This window comes from Sapajus apella, unplaced genomic scaffold, assembly GCF_009761245.1.
Source record: "Sapajus apella isolate SASKATOON/1434 unplaced genomic scaffold, GSC_monkey_1.0 scaffold1, whole genome shotgun sequence".
NCBI classification, from domain to species: Eukaryota; Metazoa; Chordata; class Mammalia; order Primates; family Cebidae; genus Sapajus; species Sapajus apella.
In genome coordinates this window covers 40,689,158-40,702,268 of record NW_022436941.1, presented here as the reverse complement: position 1 = coordinate 40,702,268, position 13,111 = coordinate 40,689,158, and the positions used below count along the sequence as shown (strand labels likewise).

The 13,111-nt window shown below is 33.3% G+C and overlaps 1 non-coding gene across 1 annotated transcript; it reads left to right on the top strand.

The window, feature by feature from the left end:
* The first annotated feature begins 5,944 nt into the window (after nt 1-5,944).
* On the top strand, nt 5,945-6,111 carry LOC116554635. Its single transcript, XR_004270259.1, has one exon. It is a non-coding gene; the product is annotated as a U1 spliceosomal RNA (small nuclear RNA).
* Nucleotides 6,112-13,111: the final 7,000 nt, after the last annotated feature.

Genomic DNA, 13,111 nt, shown 5'->3' with positions numbered 1-13,111 from the left:
TATGGAAACAAAATATAATTACTAATAATGGTAGTTTTGAAAATAGAGATATATAATAGCAGAATCAGCTAATAGCAAGCCTCTATTAAACTTATAATCAGTCTTTTTCACTTTATGACAATATATCACTGGAAAGAGAATGAAAATCAAATATTGTATTTTTATATTTTAAATAAAAAATAAAAATTTTAAATCTCAATGGAACTTAAAAAGAAATTGGTTATAGCTGTCCAAAGCATTACTACATTAGGTCTGGAGTGTATTACAAGACACAAAGATTTTTTTAAATTAAAGGCTATCTAGATTATTCTTCATTAACAATTAATGTCACATCCAAACTGATAAAAAACACTAATATTTTGACTAACAAGTATCAGTTTCTTGTCTTTTACTAGCTCAGGATGGTTTAAATTTCTTTCATAACCACTAGTCTACTTGTCTTTGATATTTTTAAGACATACTCATAACTTTTCATAATTCATATACAATGGCTATTTCTATATAAAAATATTAAAAATTTATTTATCTTTCAAGAGAGCTTCATTTACCACTAGACGTACATTAAGGTGGAGATAATACAGTTAAGGATGTCAACAGTTCATAGGGTGAACAATTTCAGTGGTTCAGGAGGTCTCTCATAGTAAATATGTAGACAGGGTCAACTCATGTGAAGCTTTCCCCTTTATTTATATTGCCAATTAAGCTTTCTTGTATCTACTATTCTTTCTTGTAAGGCCACCTGCTCTGCAACTTCTAAGATAAAAAAGTAAACTTCTTTGATAAAAGACCATTTTCTCCTAATGTAAGATGGTCATATCCAATACGTGATTCTCTTTTTGTATTTTTTAATCATTGTTTTGCAGTGCATCAGATTATACTTTGCAAGTAAATTGCCTCCATATCAAAATCGCTGTTTATCAGACAAAAACAATCACACAAGTAAAGACATATATATATTTAATATATTTAAACATTCACACAATTAAATATCTATCCATCTATCTATAATTCACTGTTCCTTAGGTTCCCATTACATATATATAATGTAATGTAATGTAATATAATGTATAATGTAATGTTATATATATATATATATATATATATATAAAACACACACACACACACATATATATATACACATACATATATATACATATGTATATATATATATGGGAACCTAAGGGACAGTGAATTAAAATTCCTTTTACCCCACTGTCAGCAGATATCAAAAGAAGAATATTTAGTAAAAAATAAAAAAATAGCTTTCTTTTTCATTCTATAAACTTTTTTCTTACTAATACCAAAATCTTGGTAGGTTTGAAGATTCAACTGCTTTCATATTCTTCTTGTTTTCATGTTTGCTTATGGTGGATACATTCTCTAGAATTGGAAATATTGGCTTTCTTTGATTCTGTTTTCATGGAGGGATCTTCTTTCTGCCTCCTTCCTAAATCCCCTGTGTGAGTAGAGTGCCTTTCCATAGGGGAACAGAGAATGATTTGCTTCAAAATTTGACAGCACTCTACCTTCTGGTTTCCAAAGGAAATATTGGCGAAACCATGAAGGTTATGCGGGTGAGACAAAGTGATTAATTAACCATTATGTTATCTTAAATTCATACATGGTCTTAATCTTGGCAGCAACTTTCTGTGTGATATTTGATATTTTACTTTTTTTCTGCCTCTGTTCCTAACCTACAAAAATAAGTATAATTATGGCTGGTGTCACTTTATAGTGAAGAGTTCTCTCTACTAGTTCCATGTTAGTGCCTACCAGTCATACCATATTTCCTTGGCTCATTCAATATTCCACCCTTCTATATGAGTATTTTATTCTTTTATTTATTTGTTTAAACATCTAACACTTTTCTTCATCCATATTTCCACCTGCCAACCTTATTTTGCTATTCCTACTTGGGTAAGAAAGGAAACATTTGGAAGAAAATTTCATCAAGCTCCCAGCATTTCATATACCCTTGTTCACTGTATCTGGGCTGTTGTGTCTTGTGCCTTCTCCCTCTAAATATGTGTGAGCTCTCTACTCTTTACAAAAGCCAACTGTGTCACTTGTGTGCTACATCCATTCCCTTTTTCATGTTCAAAGACGTCACTCCACATTTCTCCTTTCTTCCTTGAATTATCATATTTTATTTTTCTCCTTTCAGTTCACTGCACCTCTGCCTCTCAAGTAGAGAAGATTACTGGCAAGTGCCACCAATGCTGGCTAATTTTTGTATATATAGGTTCCTCTCACCCAGTCCAGAGATGGAGTCTTGTTCTGTCCCCCAGGCTAGAGAGCAGTGGCGCTGTCTTGGCTCACTGCAACCTCCACCTCCCGGGTGTAATCCCAGCACTTTGGGAGGCTGAGGCAGGTAGATCACTTGAGTCAGGAGTTTGACCCCTGGTTTCATCATTTTGTCCAGGATGATCTTGAACTCCTGACCTCAAGTGATCCGCCCGCCTCAACCTCCTAAATTGCTGGCATTATAGGCGTGAGCCACCATGCCAAGCTTCAGCCTTTTGAAGTTATAGTGTTGTGGGAATTAAGGGACAGAAGACACTGATGGGTGAAACAGGAGGATTTCATTGAAGTGGCCACTGACCCAGCGGATTAACATCCAAAGACTGAGCCCTGGACAAAAACAGGGCTTGACTTTTATGCATGCAACCGAAGGAGATTGGGCATTCAGTGGTGTGAAACTTGCAAGGCACGAAGGCAAGCTTACAGAGGCAGGACCTAAGGCAGTTATCAAGCAGTGACAGATGTTGCATCTTAAGCAAGTCTTGTGACCTTTGGCATAGATCACAGATGGGAACTTACAGAACCTTATAACTTTTGCAGAAAAATAGTTACTTGACAGAACAGAGAACAGTCTTGGGAAATAGAAGGTATGTGTTAACTTGTTTTTATCTCTGTTCTGGGATGAGAAGCAGAAACTTTGGAGCCCCCCCTTTGAAGGCTCTGGCTTTGTAAATAGTGATAGTGCTATTAGAGCTCTACCTGAACTCTGCCTATCTCTAGGCCTTGTAGTAAACTAGCCTGGGAAACTTGTTTTTTTTTTTTTTTTAACATCTCCTACTTCAGTAGACCACTCCTCAAAACCCTCATCATCCCTGTATCCACAAAACCCCTGGTCCAATTGGTCCGCCTAATTGATCTAGTTTCCCCTTTCCTTCAATCGTTCTCACCATAAAGCCAAAGTGTTTCTCTGTGTCTCATATGTCACTCCTCTGTTGAAATCATTTCAAAGACTTTTTGTGTCACTCAGAGTAAAATTCCAAGTCCTTAGAAATACTTCAAATATTCTGGGATGTGTTATCTCTTAATCATTCTCTCTCTATTATCTCAAATACTCTTCCACACTTCTTCTTTTTTGGCTACATTATCTTCCCTGCTGTTCCCAAACATCCCAAACATGTTTTCTGTAAACATTACACATGTTTAATCCGATATTTTGCCCTTGTTGTTCTCCCTGAGATGCTCTTCCCAAAACATTTTCATTGTTAATCTACATTAGATTTTTATTAAAACATCTTCTTCGAAGAAAGTCTTGCTCTTATTCAACCTAAATTAGCACTTCCTCCCAACCATACTTTCTGTTCCCTTTCTCTGCTTTTTAAAAGATAACATCAATCTTTAAATAACATTTTGTGTTTTGATAATTTGTTATACTCATTTTCTGACTCCTCCAGAATTTAACATTCATGAGGATAGGCACTTCGTTTTTTAAGTACTACAATTTGTATATATTGTTTAAATTAATCAATCCTTATTCCAAGTAGTTGTTATAAAAATAGAGGAGATAATTATATACAATCTGAGTAAATTTGGTAAATAGTAGAATCTTAGTAAATGCTTTCTATTATCAAGGAGATTCTTTGAAACCTCAATGATATGATCACAGTTTATGATATGGAGGTGGGCATCTGAACTCATTTAGAGAAGGAGGTTCATTAATTTCCATTTCAAGACTCAAGGGACATTTAAATGGGAGATTGAATAGTAGACTTGTCTATCTTCCTTCTTATAAAAACAGAAGGTATTTTTTTATTTAACTTAAGAATCTAGAGGTTGCTACTTGGATTGCATATTTAGATGGGGATTTTCCTAAAATAATCAATTTTTTTTATTCCCATTCGAATTAAATATTGCAACATATAACTATGTGACATTGTATTTTGGTTTTTATAAATAGTAAATAATTTTATAACACAAGGTTAATACTACTAAAATTAATTCATAATCTTTATTGTACAATACCAGCAACTATGGTGAAAAAGTTTTTTGGTAAAAAATACTGATTAATTAAATATTTAAATAAAATTGTCAGTTTACAGAAAAAGTAATATTATCTAATTTTCCCTCAAACAGCCCTTCTTATAAAGAGTATTTGAAGCTTTTTTTTCTTAATAGGTTTGGCTGTATATTTAGTTTCCTAAAATTGGAAAAAAAGTAAAACTTTATCTATTTTTAGAATTAACCCTCCACATCTTTATACCAGTTGATAGTGATAAAAGCTGACATATGATGTGTAACACCTCATCAAGTACTAGGTTGGATGAATGGAAAAATTAATCCTTTGAATGGTCCTAAATTATCTCTCTGGCAAATTAAAATATTTAATTTTAATTTATGATTATAAAGTGATTACATTTTGCTTCTATAATTTTTTTTGCTTAGCTATTTTTGAAGTATGGTTATTGTAAGCCAAAAATAAAATTCTAAGCCCCACAACCATCTGAATGGATTCCTCCTCTCCAACGAAGGTATTCCAGAGTTAACCTGATAAACTAGTTCAGGCCATGATGGGAAGTGGAGAACGAACTGACTCATTATTCCCTTCTCCCTGTTGGAATTACTGTTAGAACAGGCTGTTTAAGTCTGATAAGAAACATTTATAGTCTATTATCTCTGAAGCCTTCTACCTGAAGGCTTCATCTATATGATAAAACCTTGGTCTCCACAACCCCTTATCATAACCCAGACTTCCCTTCTTTAGCTAATAGCTCTTTCAACCCGTGGCCAATCAGAAAATCTTTAAATCTGCCTATGAACTGAAAGCCCCTGCTTTCAGTTGCCCCACCTTTCTGGACCAAACCAATGTATATCTTACACGTATTGATTGATGTCTCATGTCTCCCTAAAATGTATAACATTAAGTTGTAACCTAGCCACTTGGGTCAGGCACATGTGGTCAGGACCTCCGGAGGCTGTTACAGGCATGTCCCTAACCTTGGAAAAATAAATTTTCTTTCTGTTTTTTTTTTTTTTTTTTAAATATGTATATATTTTATTGCATTTTAGGTTCTCAGTACATGTAAAGAACATGCAAGGTTGTTGCATAGGTACATATATGGCAATGTGGTTTGTTGCCTCCAACCCCCTTACCTATACCTGGCATTTCTCCCCACGTTATCCCTCCCCAACTCCACACCCCCCACTGTCCCTCCCCTAGTCCACCCCCACAGCCCTCAGTGTGTCATGCTCCTCTCCCTGTGTCCATGTGTTCTCATTGTTCGACATCCACCTGTGAGGGAGAACATGTGGTGCTTGATTTGCCGTTCCTGTGTCAGTTTGCTGAGAATGATCGTTTCCAGGTTCATCCAAGTCCCTCCAAAGAACATGAACTCATCGTTTTGTATGGCTGCATAGTATTCCATGATGTATATGTGCTGCATTTTCCCTGTCCAGTCTATCATGGATGGGCATTTGGGTTGGTTCCAAGTCTTTGCTATTGTAAACAGTGCTGCAATGAGCATTCATGTACGGGTGTCCTTATAGTAGAATGATTTATAATCCTTTGGATATATACCCAGTAATGGGATTAGAACTGTCTCAGAGATTTTGCTTTACATCATAATCCAAAAAATAATAATTAATTAAAATACTAATCTGTTACAAAACATTGTTAAGTACGTTAAATTATTTTCTTTTAAATGTTTTGATATTTAAATGCTGAGTCAGCTCTTGTAAGCACCTTCATGTTAGGAAATTGCCTCAATTCCTTATCCATTGCACTTCGTATGTGCAGACCCCTGCGATTTCCCCAAATGTGGGAAACTCGACTGCATAATTTGTGGTAGTGGGGGACTGCGTTTGCACTTTCCCCTGAGGAAAAATAATTGCCTCAATTCTTGCATCATTTAATCTCGGATCTAGTACATTTCAAATGCTCAAAAAATTTATTTGATACAATTTATCATATTTTGCAAAAAGGCCTTTTTAATGTCTACAAACAATTCTAATATAACTATAGTATATGTATATGCAATTTATTCTTCTTATCTGTTTAACAAAATATATAAAGATTAACAATTATTTGCAGAATAAACAAATAATTGCATATTAGAAGAAATTATTTGACTTGATTAGATTATCCACTACCTTTTGGTAGACAAAATACTAGCTAAAGAACAAGAGATGTGTCTTTTTAAAAATGTTTACAAGTTAAAAAAAATGAGGCATATTTATTTTCTGGTAATAGGATTGTAAAATATATAACAGAAACACAGCCAGACTTTCTTTTACCATTAGCAGAAATCAAAGACATTTAGAGACAACTTCTAGAAGAAAACATTTTATAAAATCTTTTAAACCTTGAAAACTCAGAAAAGAGACAAATGTTTCCATTATGTATTGAGAAAAAAAAAAACAAAAAACCTCTTAGAGGCTTCAGAATTGGCAGTCTCTAAGGTTAATGAGTAGGAGCTGTGGGGAAAAATGTTTTCTCACTTGGCATATCTACATTGTAGTTATAGCATTTTCTGCATTGTATTGCTACAATATTCTAGCTACATATTGGCTAAAATAGCTCTTCCAAGAGTTTCTCTCTGGTGCCTTTTCATTAAAGCATAATTATATTTTCCAAATAGATACAAACTTTTTCAAGGTCATCCTGAAACTTTGTGTATAGTGGGACAGTAGTGAGCACGGTGATTTGCTGATATTTAATGTCTCTAGTATTTAAATAAGAATATATATCATAGTTCTATCTGAAAACAAACAAAATTAGACATTTTACAAAGAAGACAAGATAATCAAAATTTAAGCAAAATTATGGACACATGTAAATATAATTTTAACAATTTTATCACTAAATCTAGTTGGCACTCATATATCTGAGTACAAATAAAGGCACAGTCAGAGTTTTTTTAAATTTTCATTTATTATTATTACTATTTAGATGGAGTCTCTTTGTGTTTCCTAGATTGGTGTGCAGTGGTAGAATCTTGGTTCACTGCAACCTCCACCTCCCAGGTTCAAGTAATTCTCCTGCTTCAGCCTCCCAATTAGTTGGGATTACAAGTTCATGCCACCACGCTCAACTAATTTTCATATTTTTGGTAGAGATGGTTTCACCATGGCTGGTCTCACACTCCTCACCTCAAGTGATTCCCCTGCATTGGCTTCCCAAAGTGCTGGAATTTCAGGTGTAAGCCACAGCACCTGGCCAACAGTCACCGTTTTTAAATGAATTATACTAAACTTTTGAGGAAATCATATGCCATATCTTATACAATTTTTCTTTTTTCTTTTTTGAAAATTGCAGAAGGATAAAACTTCTCACATATTTTATAATATTGATAGCAATATTCCCCAAAAGCCTGTATGAAACAGTCACATATTCATGAAAATACGAGTATACTTAATTATCAATGTGCAAATAAAATAATGATAGAGGCAGAAGTTTTTCTCCTTAGTTAAGCTAAATCTGGGTTCTTGTCTCACGACCAGGAAAAATTGGGCACACAGACACACTGAAGGATGAGGAGGTCAAAATTTATTAGGTGAAAGGAAAGCTCTGAGCAAAGAGAGGGATCCTGCATGCAGATTGGTTCCACCGAATTCCCTCAGTGCATGTGGCCTCCAGTTCCTGAAGGCATGCCTAGGAAAGTCCCCTGAGCAGTTTCCCTCATATGCACAAAACATTTGGTGTTAACACTTGGGCAGGTTGGAAATTCTCCAGGGATCCTTTCTTATCTGCCTGGGAGTTTGTCTACTTCCTTTCTATATTAATAATACATTGTAATCATGTAGCTTTTAAACTTGAAGAGCATAAGTGATATACTATTAAGAAAATTATTACTATATATATGAATATTAACCAAATATTACTATTTGTCCATATTAAAAACACTTAACATATTTCAATATTAGAGACTTTTGGTAAACAACCAAAATATCTACATAAAACCTCTAGAAATCATATTATTTAATTAGGACAATTTTCATCTTAATTAAATCATTAGGACCATTTTCATCTTAATTAAAATGTTAAGATTAAGATAAGAACTCTAGTTACCTGAATTTCTAGTCAAAATTTCATTGGCTATTTTAGCTGACATACTAAAACAATAAAAAGTAGTATAAAGGTTAAAAAGCAATAAATGTAATTTACAAAACATAGGATTAAATATCAATAAAGTCATTGTCTATATAAAAACTTATAGCTAATAGAATTCTAGTGTACACATTTTGGAACTAGGCATGGTGGCCTATGCCTATAGTACCAGCACTTTGGGAGGCCAAGGTGGATGGATCACAGAGTCAAAAGTTCGATGCCAGCCTGATCAACATGGAGAAATCCTGTCTCTACCAAAAATACAAAAAATTAGCTGGATGTGCTGGTGCATGCCTGTAATCTCAGCTACTCAGGAGACTGACGCAGGAGAATCACTTGAACCTGAGAGGAGGAGGTTGCAGTGAGCCGAGATCCTGCCATTGCACTCTAGCCTGGGCAACAAGAATGAAACTCCATCTCAAAAAACAAAACAAAAAAAAGGGTGCACATTCTAAAAGATCATTGCACTAAATGTTTCAATGCTCTTTGGTAGCTACAAACAACATAGGAATAAACAAAAAAATATAAAATTGGACGGTAGCTATAAGTATTATCTTATGAAGGAAATAGAATAGGGCAAACAAATAATAATTTATACTTCTAATGAAATTTAAATCTGCATATATCAGCCATTCTACTTTCAGGAAAAACTTGAAAAACCTGGGAAAGTTTTCACCAATCTATATAGGAAAACTTGGACAAGGGTATTTATTTATTATACATTTTATGAGTTGTATAATAAACAAATTATAACTCATATAATAAATAAATGTATAGCGTGATTATAATACATGAATAAGGAGGAAACTCATTAAATGTAGAATAGTGGTTACTTTCAGGCGAGAGAAAGAATAAGACTAGGGAGTCAAACAGTGGAGACATAGAAGAATTAAACAAAATGATCAATGAGACAGACTTATGGATAGGCATTGAATGTACATGTTTATAGCAGAGGATGTGACACCTTTTCAAATGCACATCAGTATTTAAAGGTGACTATATATTACATCATAGAGAATATCAGTAAGTTTCTTGAAATAGAAATATATCACTCCCTGATCAGAAAGCAAATAGGAAATTTTTACTAAAACAAAAACAAGAAGAAAACCTCTTGGGCAAAAAGGGAAATGCAAATCTTAAAAATCCAATCAGATAGCTATAATGTTTATTTTTTAAAACCAACAAGGGACAGATATTTTATGAAGCATTTATTTAAACCATTATTAAGAGACTAGAAAAATCTCAATATCAAACTGACTAATCTTACAACTGCAAGCCAGTATCACTTCTGCATTTAAATGTAAATATTCTTAAAAATAAAAATGAAAAATATCTGTTCTGTAGAAAGATAATGAATAGAGTCATATACTACTTACAAAAGGAGTGAACATTTGTTTGAACAATCTAAAACACTGTAATTTGATTAACTGTATTCACATATAATAGAAGAAAAATGTCATGGCCAACTTAAGAGACATACCCTAAATCCATTTTGTAAAAATAAAAGCCTATTTCCTGACAGAGTGAGCACCAAATAAACACAAAAACTTTACAGTAGAAATTTGTGTTCATGTTAAAAAATGTATAGGACATCAAATCCTATTTGATAAACTTTAAAAAAGTAGTTTTAACATATAGAAAGATGAGATCAAATTGCCATTTGCAGAAATTATGATTAAAACCAAACTCTCACCCATCAGTTTGATCATATTTTGGGGATATCTTCTTGCAATACACTTGTAGCAGATAAAGCCAAAAATGAGACATGTATATTACACATGTATATACACACATCCTAAAAGCAATAGAAATCTACAATTTACATTTACTGAAGTGACAAAATGACTCAGACATATTCACAAGAGAAATACTGGTTTGGCATTTTCTAAGTACTGAAAGAAAATAACTACCATTATAGCATTTTATTTCCACTGGGAAATATCCACCAGAAATATTGACAAATAAAATACAATTTCAGACAAAAAAATTGGGGAGCCCCTTTACCTGGTACCAACACTAGGATAAAGTATGTAAATATATATGTATATGTATCTATGTTTACATTCATGTCTGTACATATATGCTATTCATCTATATATTAATATTTTAATAACTATTTTCTATCACAAAAAAGGTGATTCAGACTCATTTTTTATTCTCCATACTTGAACAATGGAATCAGCATGATTAAATTTGTTTGATTATATAATAGTAATATAAATATATATTACTATATATAAGCTAGTAATATAAATATATACTCATTTATAAAAATATAAATAAAATATACAGATATTAAAAATGTGAACTAATATATAAACTAGTAATATATTTCCAAATGTAAAAACTATTCAAAAAGGGAAACTCTGAGAATGTCATCTCCATTTGTCTTTTAAAACTTGTTTCCACCCACTCTTTGTAAGTAATCAATATGATTAGCACTGGCTTGCCTTCTCTGTTTTTGCTTTTACAAAGAAAAAAAAAATAAAAGAAAATAAACATTTGTATGTTTTACCAAACTTTTTATTAAATGTAATTCATCACTGATTATTAGAGAAATGCAAATCAAAACCACCTTGAGATACCACCTCATGTCAGTTAGAATGGCAATCATTAAAAAATCTGGAGGCAACAGATGCTGGAGAGGATGTGGAGAAGTAGGAACACTTTTACACTGTTGGTGGGAGTGTAAACTAGTTCAACCATTGTGGAAGACAGTGTGGCGCTTCCTCAAGGACCTAGAAATAGAAATTCCAGCAATCCCATTACTGTACTAGGTATATACCCAAAGGATTATAAATCATTTTATTATAAAGACACATGCACACATATCTTCATAGCAGCACTGTTTACAATAGCAAAGACCTGGAACCAACCCAAAAGCCCATTGACGATAGACTGGACAAGGAAAATGTGGCACATATACACTATGAAATACTATGCAGCCATAGAAAAGGATGAGTTCATGTCCTTTATAGGGACATGGATGAATCTGGAAACCATCATTCTCAGCAAACTGACACAAGAACAGAAAATCAAACACCCCATGTTCTGACTCATAAGTGGGTGTTGAACAATGAGAACACATGGACACAGGGAGGGGAGCATCACACACTGGGGTCCTTTGTGGGGGTAAGGGAGGGGCAACATGGGGTGGGGGGGTCGGAGAGGGACAACATCGGGAGAAATGCCAGATATAGGTGACAGGAGGATGGAGGCAGCAAACCCCATTGCCATGTATGTACCTATGCAACAATCCTGCATGATCTGCACATGTACCCCAGAACCTAAAGTAAAATAAAAAAATAAATAAATAAATAAAATGCTTTGTGGCACTAAAATAATTACTTGTTATAAATTTTTTTAAATTAGCATCTTTAATTTGAAAACATATCTCAGAAATAACATTGTATCAGTTAATAGACAGTTAATAGAAATTTTTACCACTTTTTGCAGTATGAAATGCTTCATTATGTGGATGTATTAATTTATTCAATTCACTGTTCTGTTTACAGGCATAGTGTTTTATTTTTCCTTTATCTTGTTTTAGTTACAAATACTACATGAATATTTTAGTTTTTGTTGATATTTCATTGGCTGTAATTCATAGAAATAAATTTACTAGACCTAAAGTTAAATGTCAATGTACTTTTGTTGGATATTGACAAATTCCTCTCCAGTTAAAACTATGTATGAGTAACGTTTTATCCACAGGTTCACTCTCAGACCATCATCATACAGTTTTGTACTAATCTGACAGGATAAAAGTGAGAAATTAAACCACAGTGTAGTATAATTTGCATTTCTCTAATTATAAATAATTACAAAGTTTTTGTTCTTTGCTTTTGTTTTTTAGATACATCTGGGAGCCAGCCTGAAAACTACACTAAAATTATTATTGCCATAATACCATAATGGTATTATGTCCTTATTTAGTCCCCTTCTACACTGAAACAAGGCTTGCCCTTGTGACCAACAGGGCTGTATATGTGTTGGTGTGTGACTTCTAAGAACAAGCCATAAAAGGCATGCCTGCCATAAAAAATAAACTTTCAGACTCTTGCTTTGTTCAACCGAGAATAATCCGACTGCCATTCTGTGACAACACTCAAGCTGTCTCTTAGAGAGAATCTATCAAGAACAACTTAAGTACTTAATAAATAGTCAATACCAACTCTCAAGCCTGTGGGAGTGATTCACCTTTATATCAAGTCATCCAGCCACATTTCAGTCTTCATATAATTCTAAACCTGGATGATTTCTGAATACAGCCTCATAAAAGATTTAAGTCAGAAATTCCCAGCCACTTTATCCTAGTGTTGGTACCAGGTAAAGGGGCTCCCCAATTTTTTTGTCTGAAAATGTATTTTATTTGTCAATATTCCTGGAGGATATTTCCCCATGGAAATAAAATGCTATAATGGCAGCTATTTTCTTTCAGTACTTAGAAAATGCCAAACCAGTATTTCTCTTGTGAATATGTCTGAGTTATTTTGTCACTCTAGTAAATGTAAATTGTAGGTTTCTATTAATTTTAGGATTTTTGTCTGACTTTCTCTTCAAACAGTTTTGTTATTATGCTAAGTGTGATTTTATTTGATCTGTCCTATCAGGTTTTGCAGAACTTCTGAAGTCTTTGTAGATGGATGTATTTTGTCAATTACTTTTTAGTTTTGTAAACATCTCATTCATTATTATTTATGATGTTGTCCATCTGCTTCAAACTGCATTTTTCTGTTGATAAATAATTCTGTTCAAATATTGTCTCTT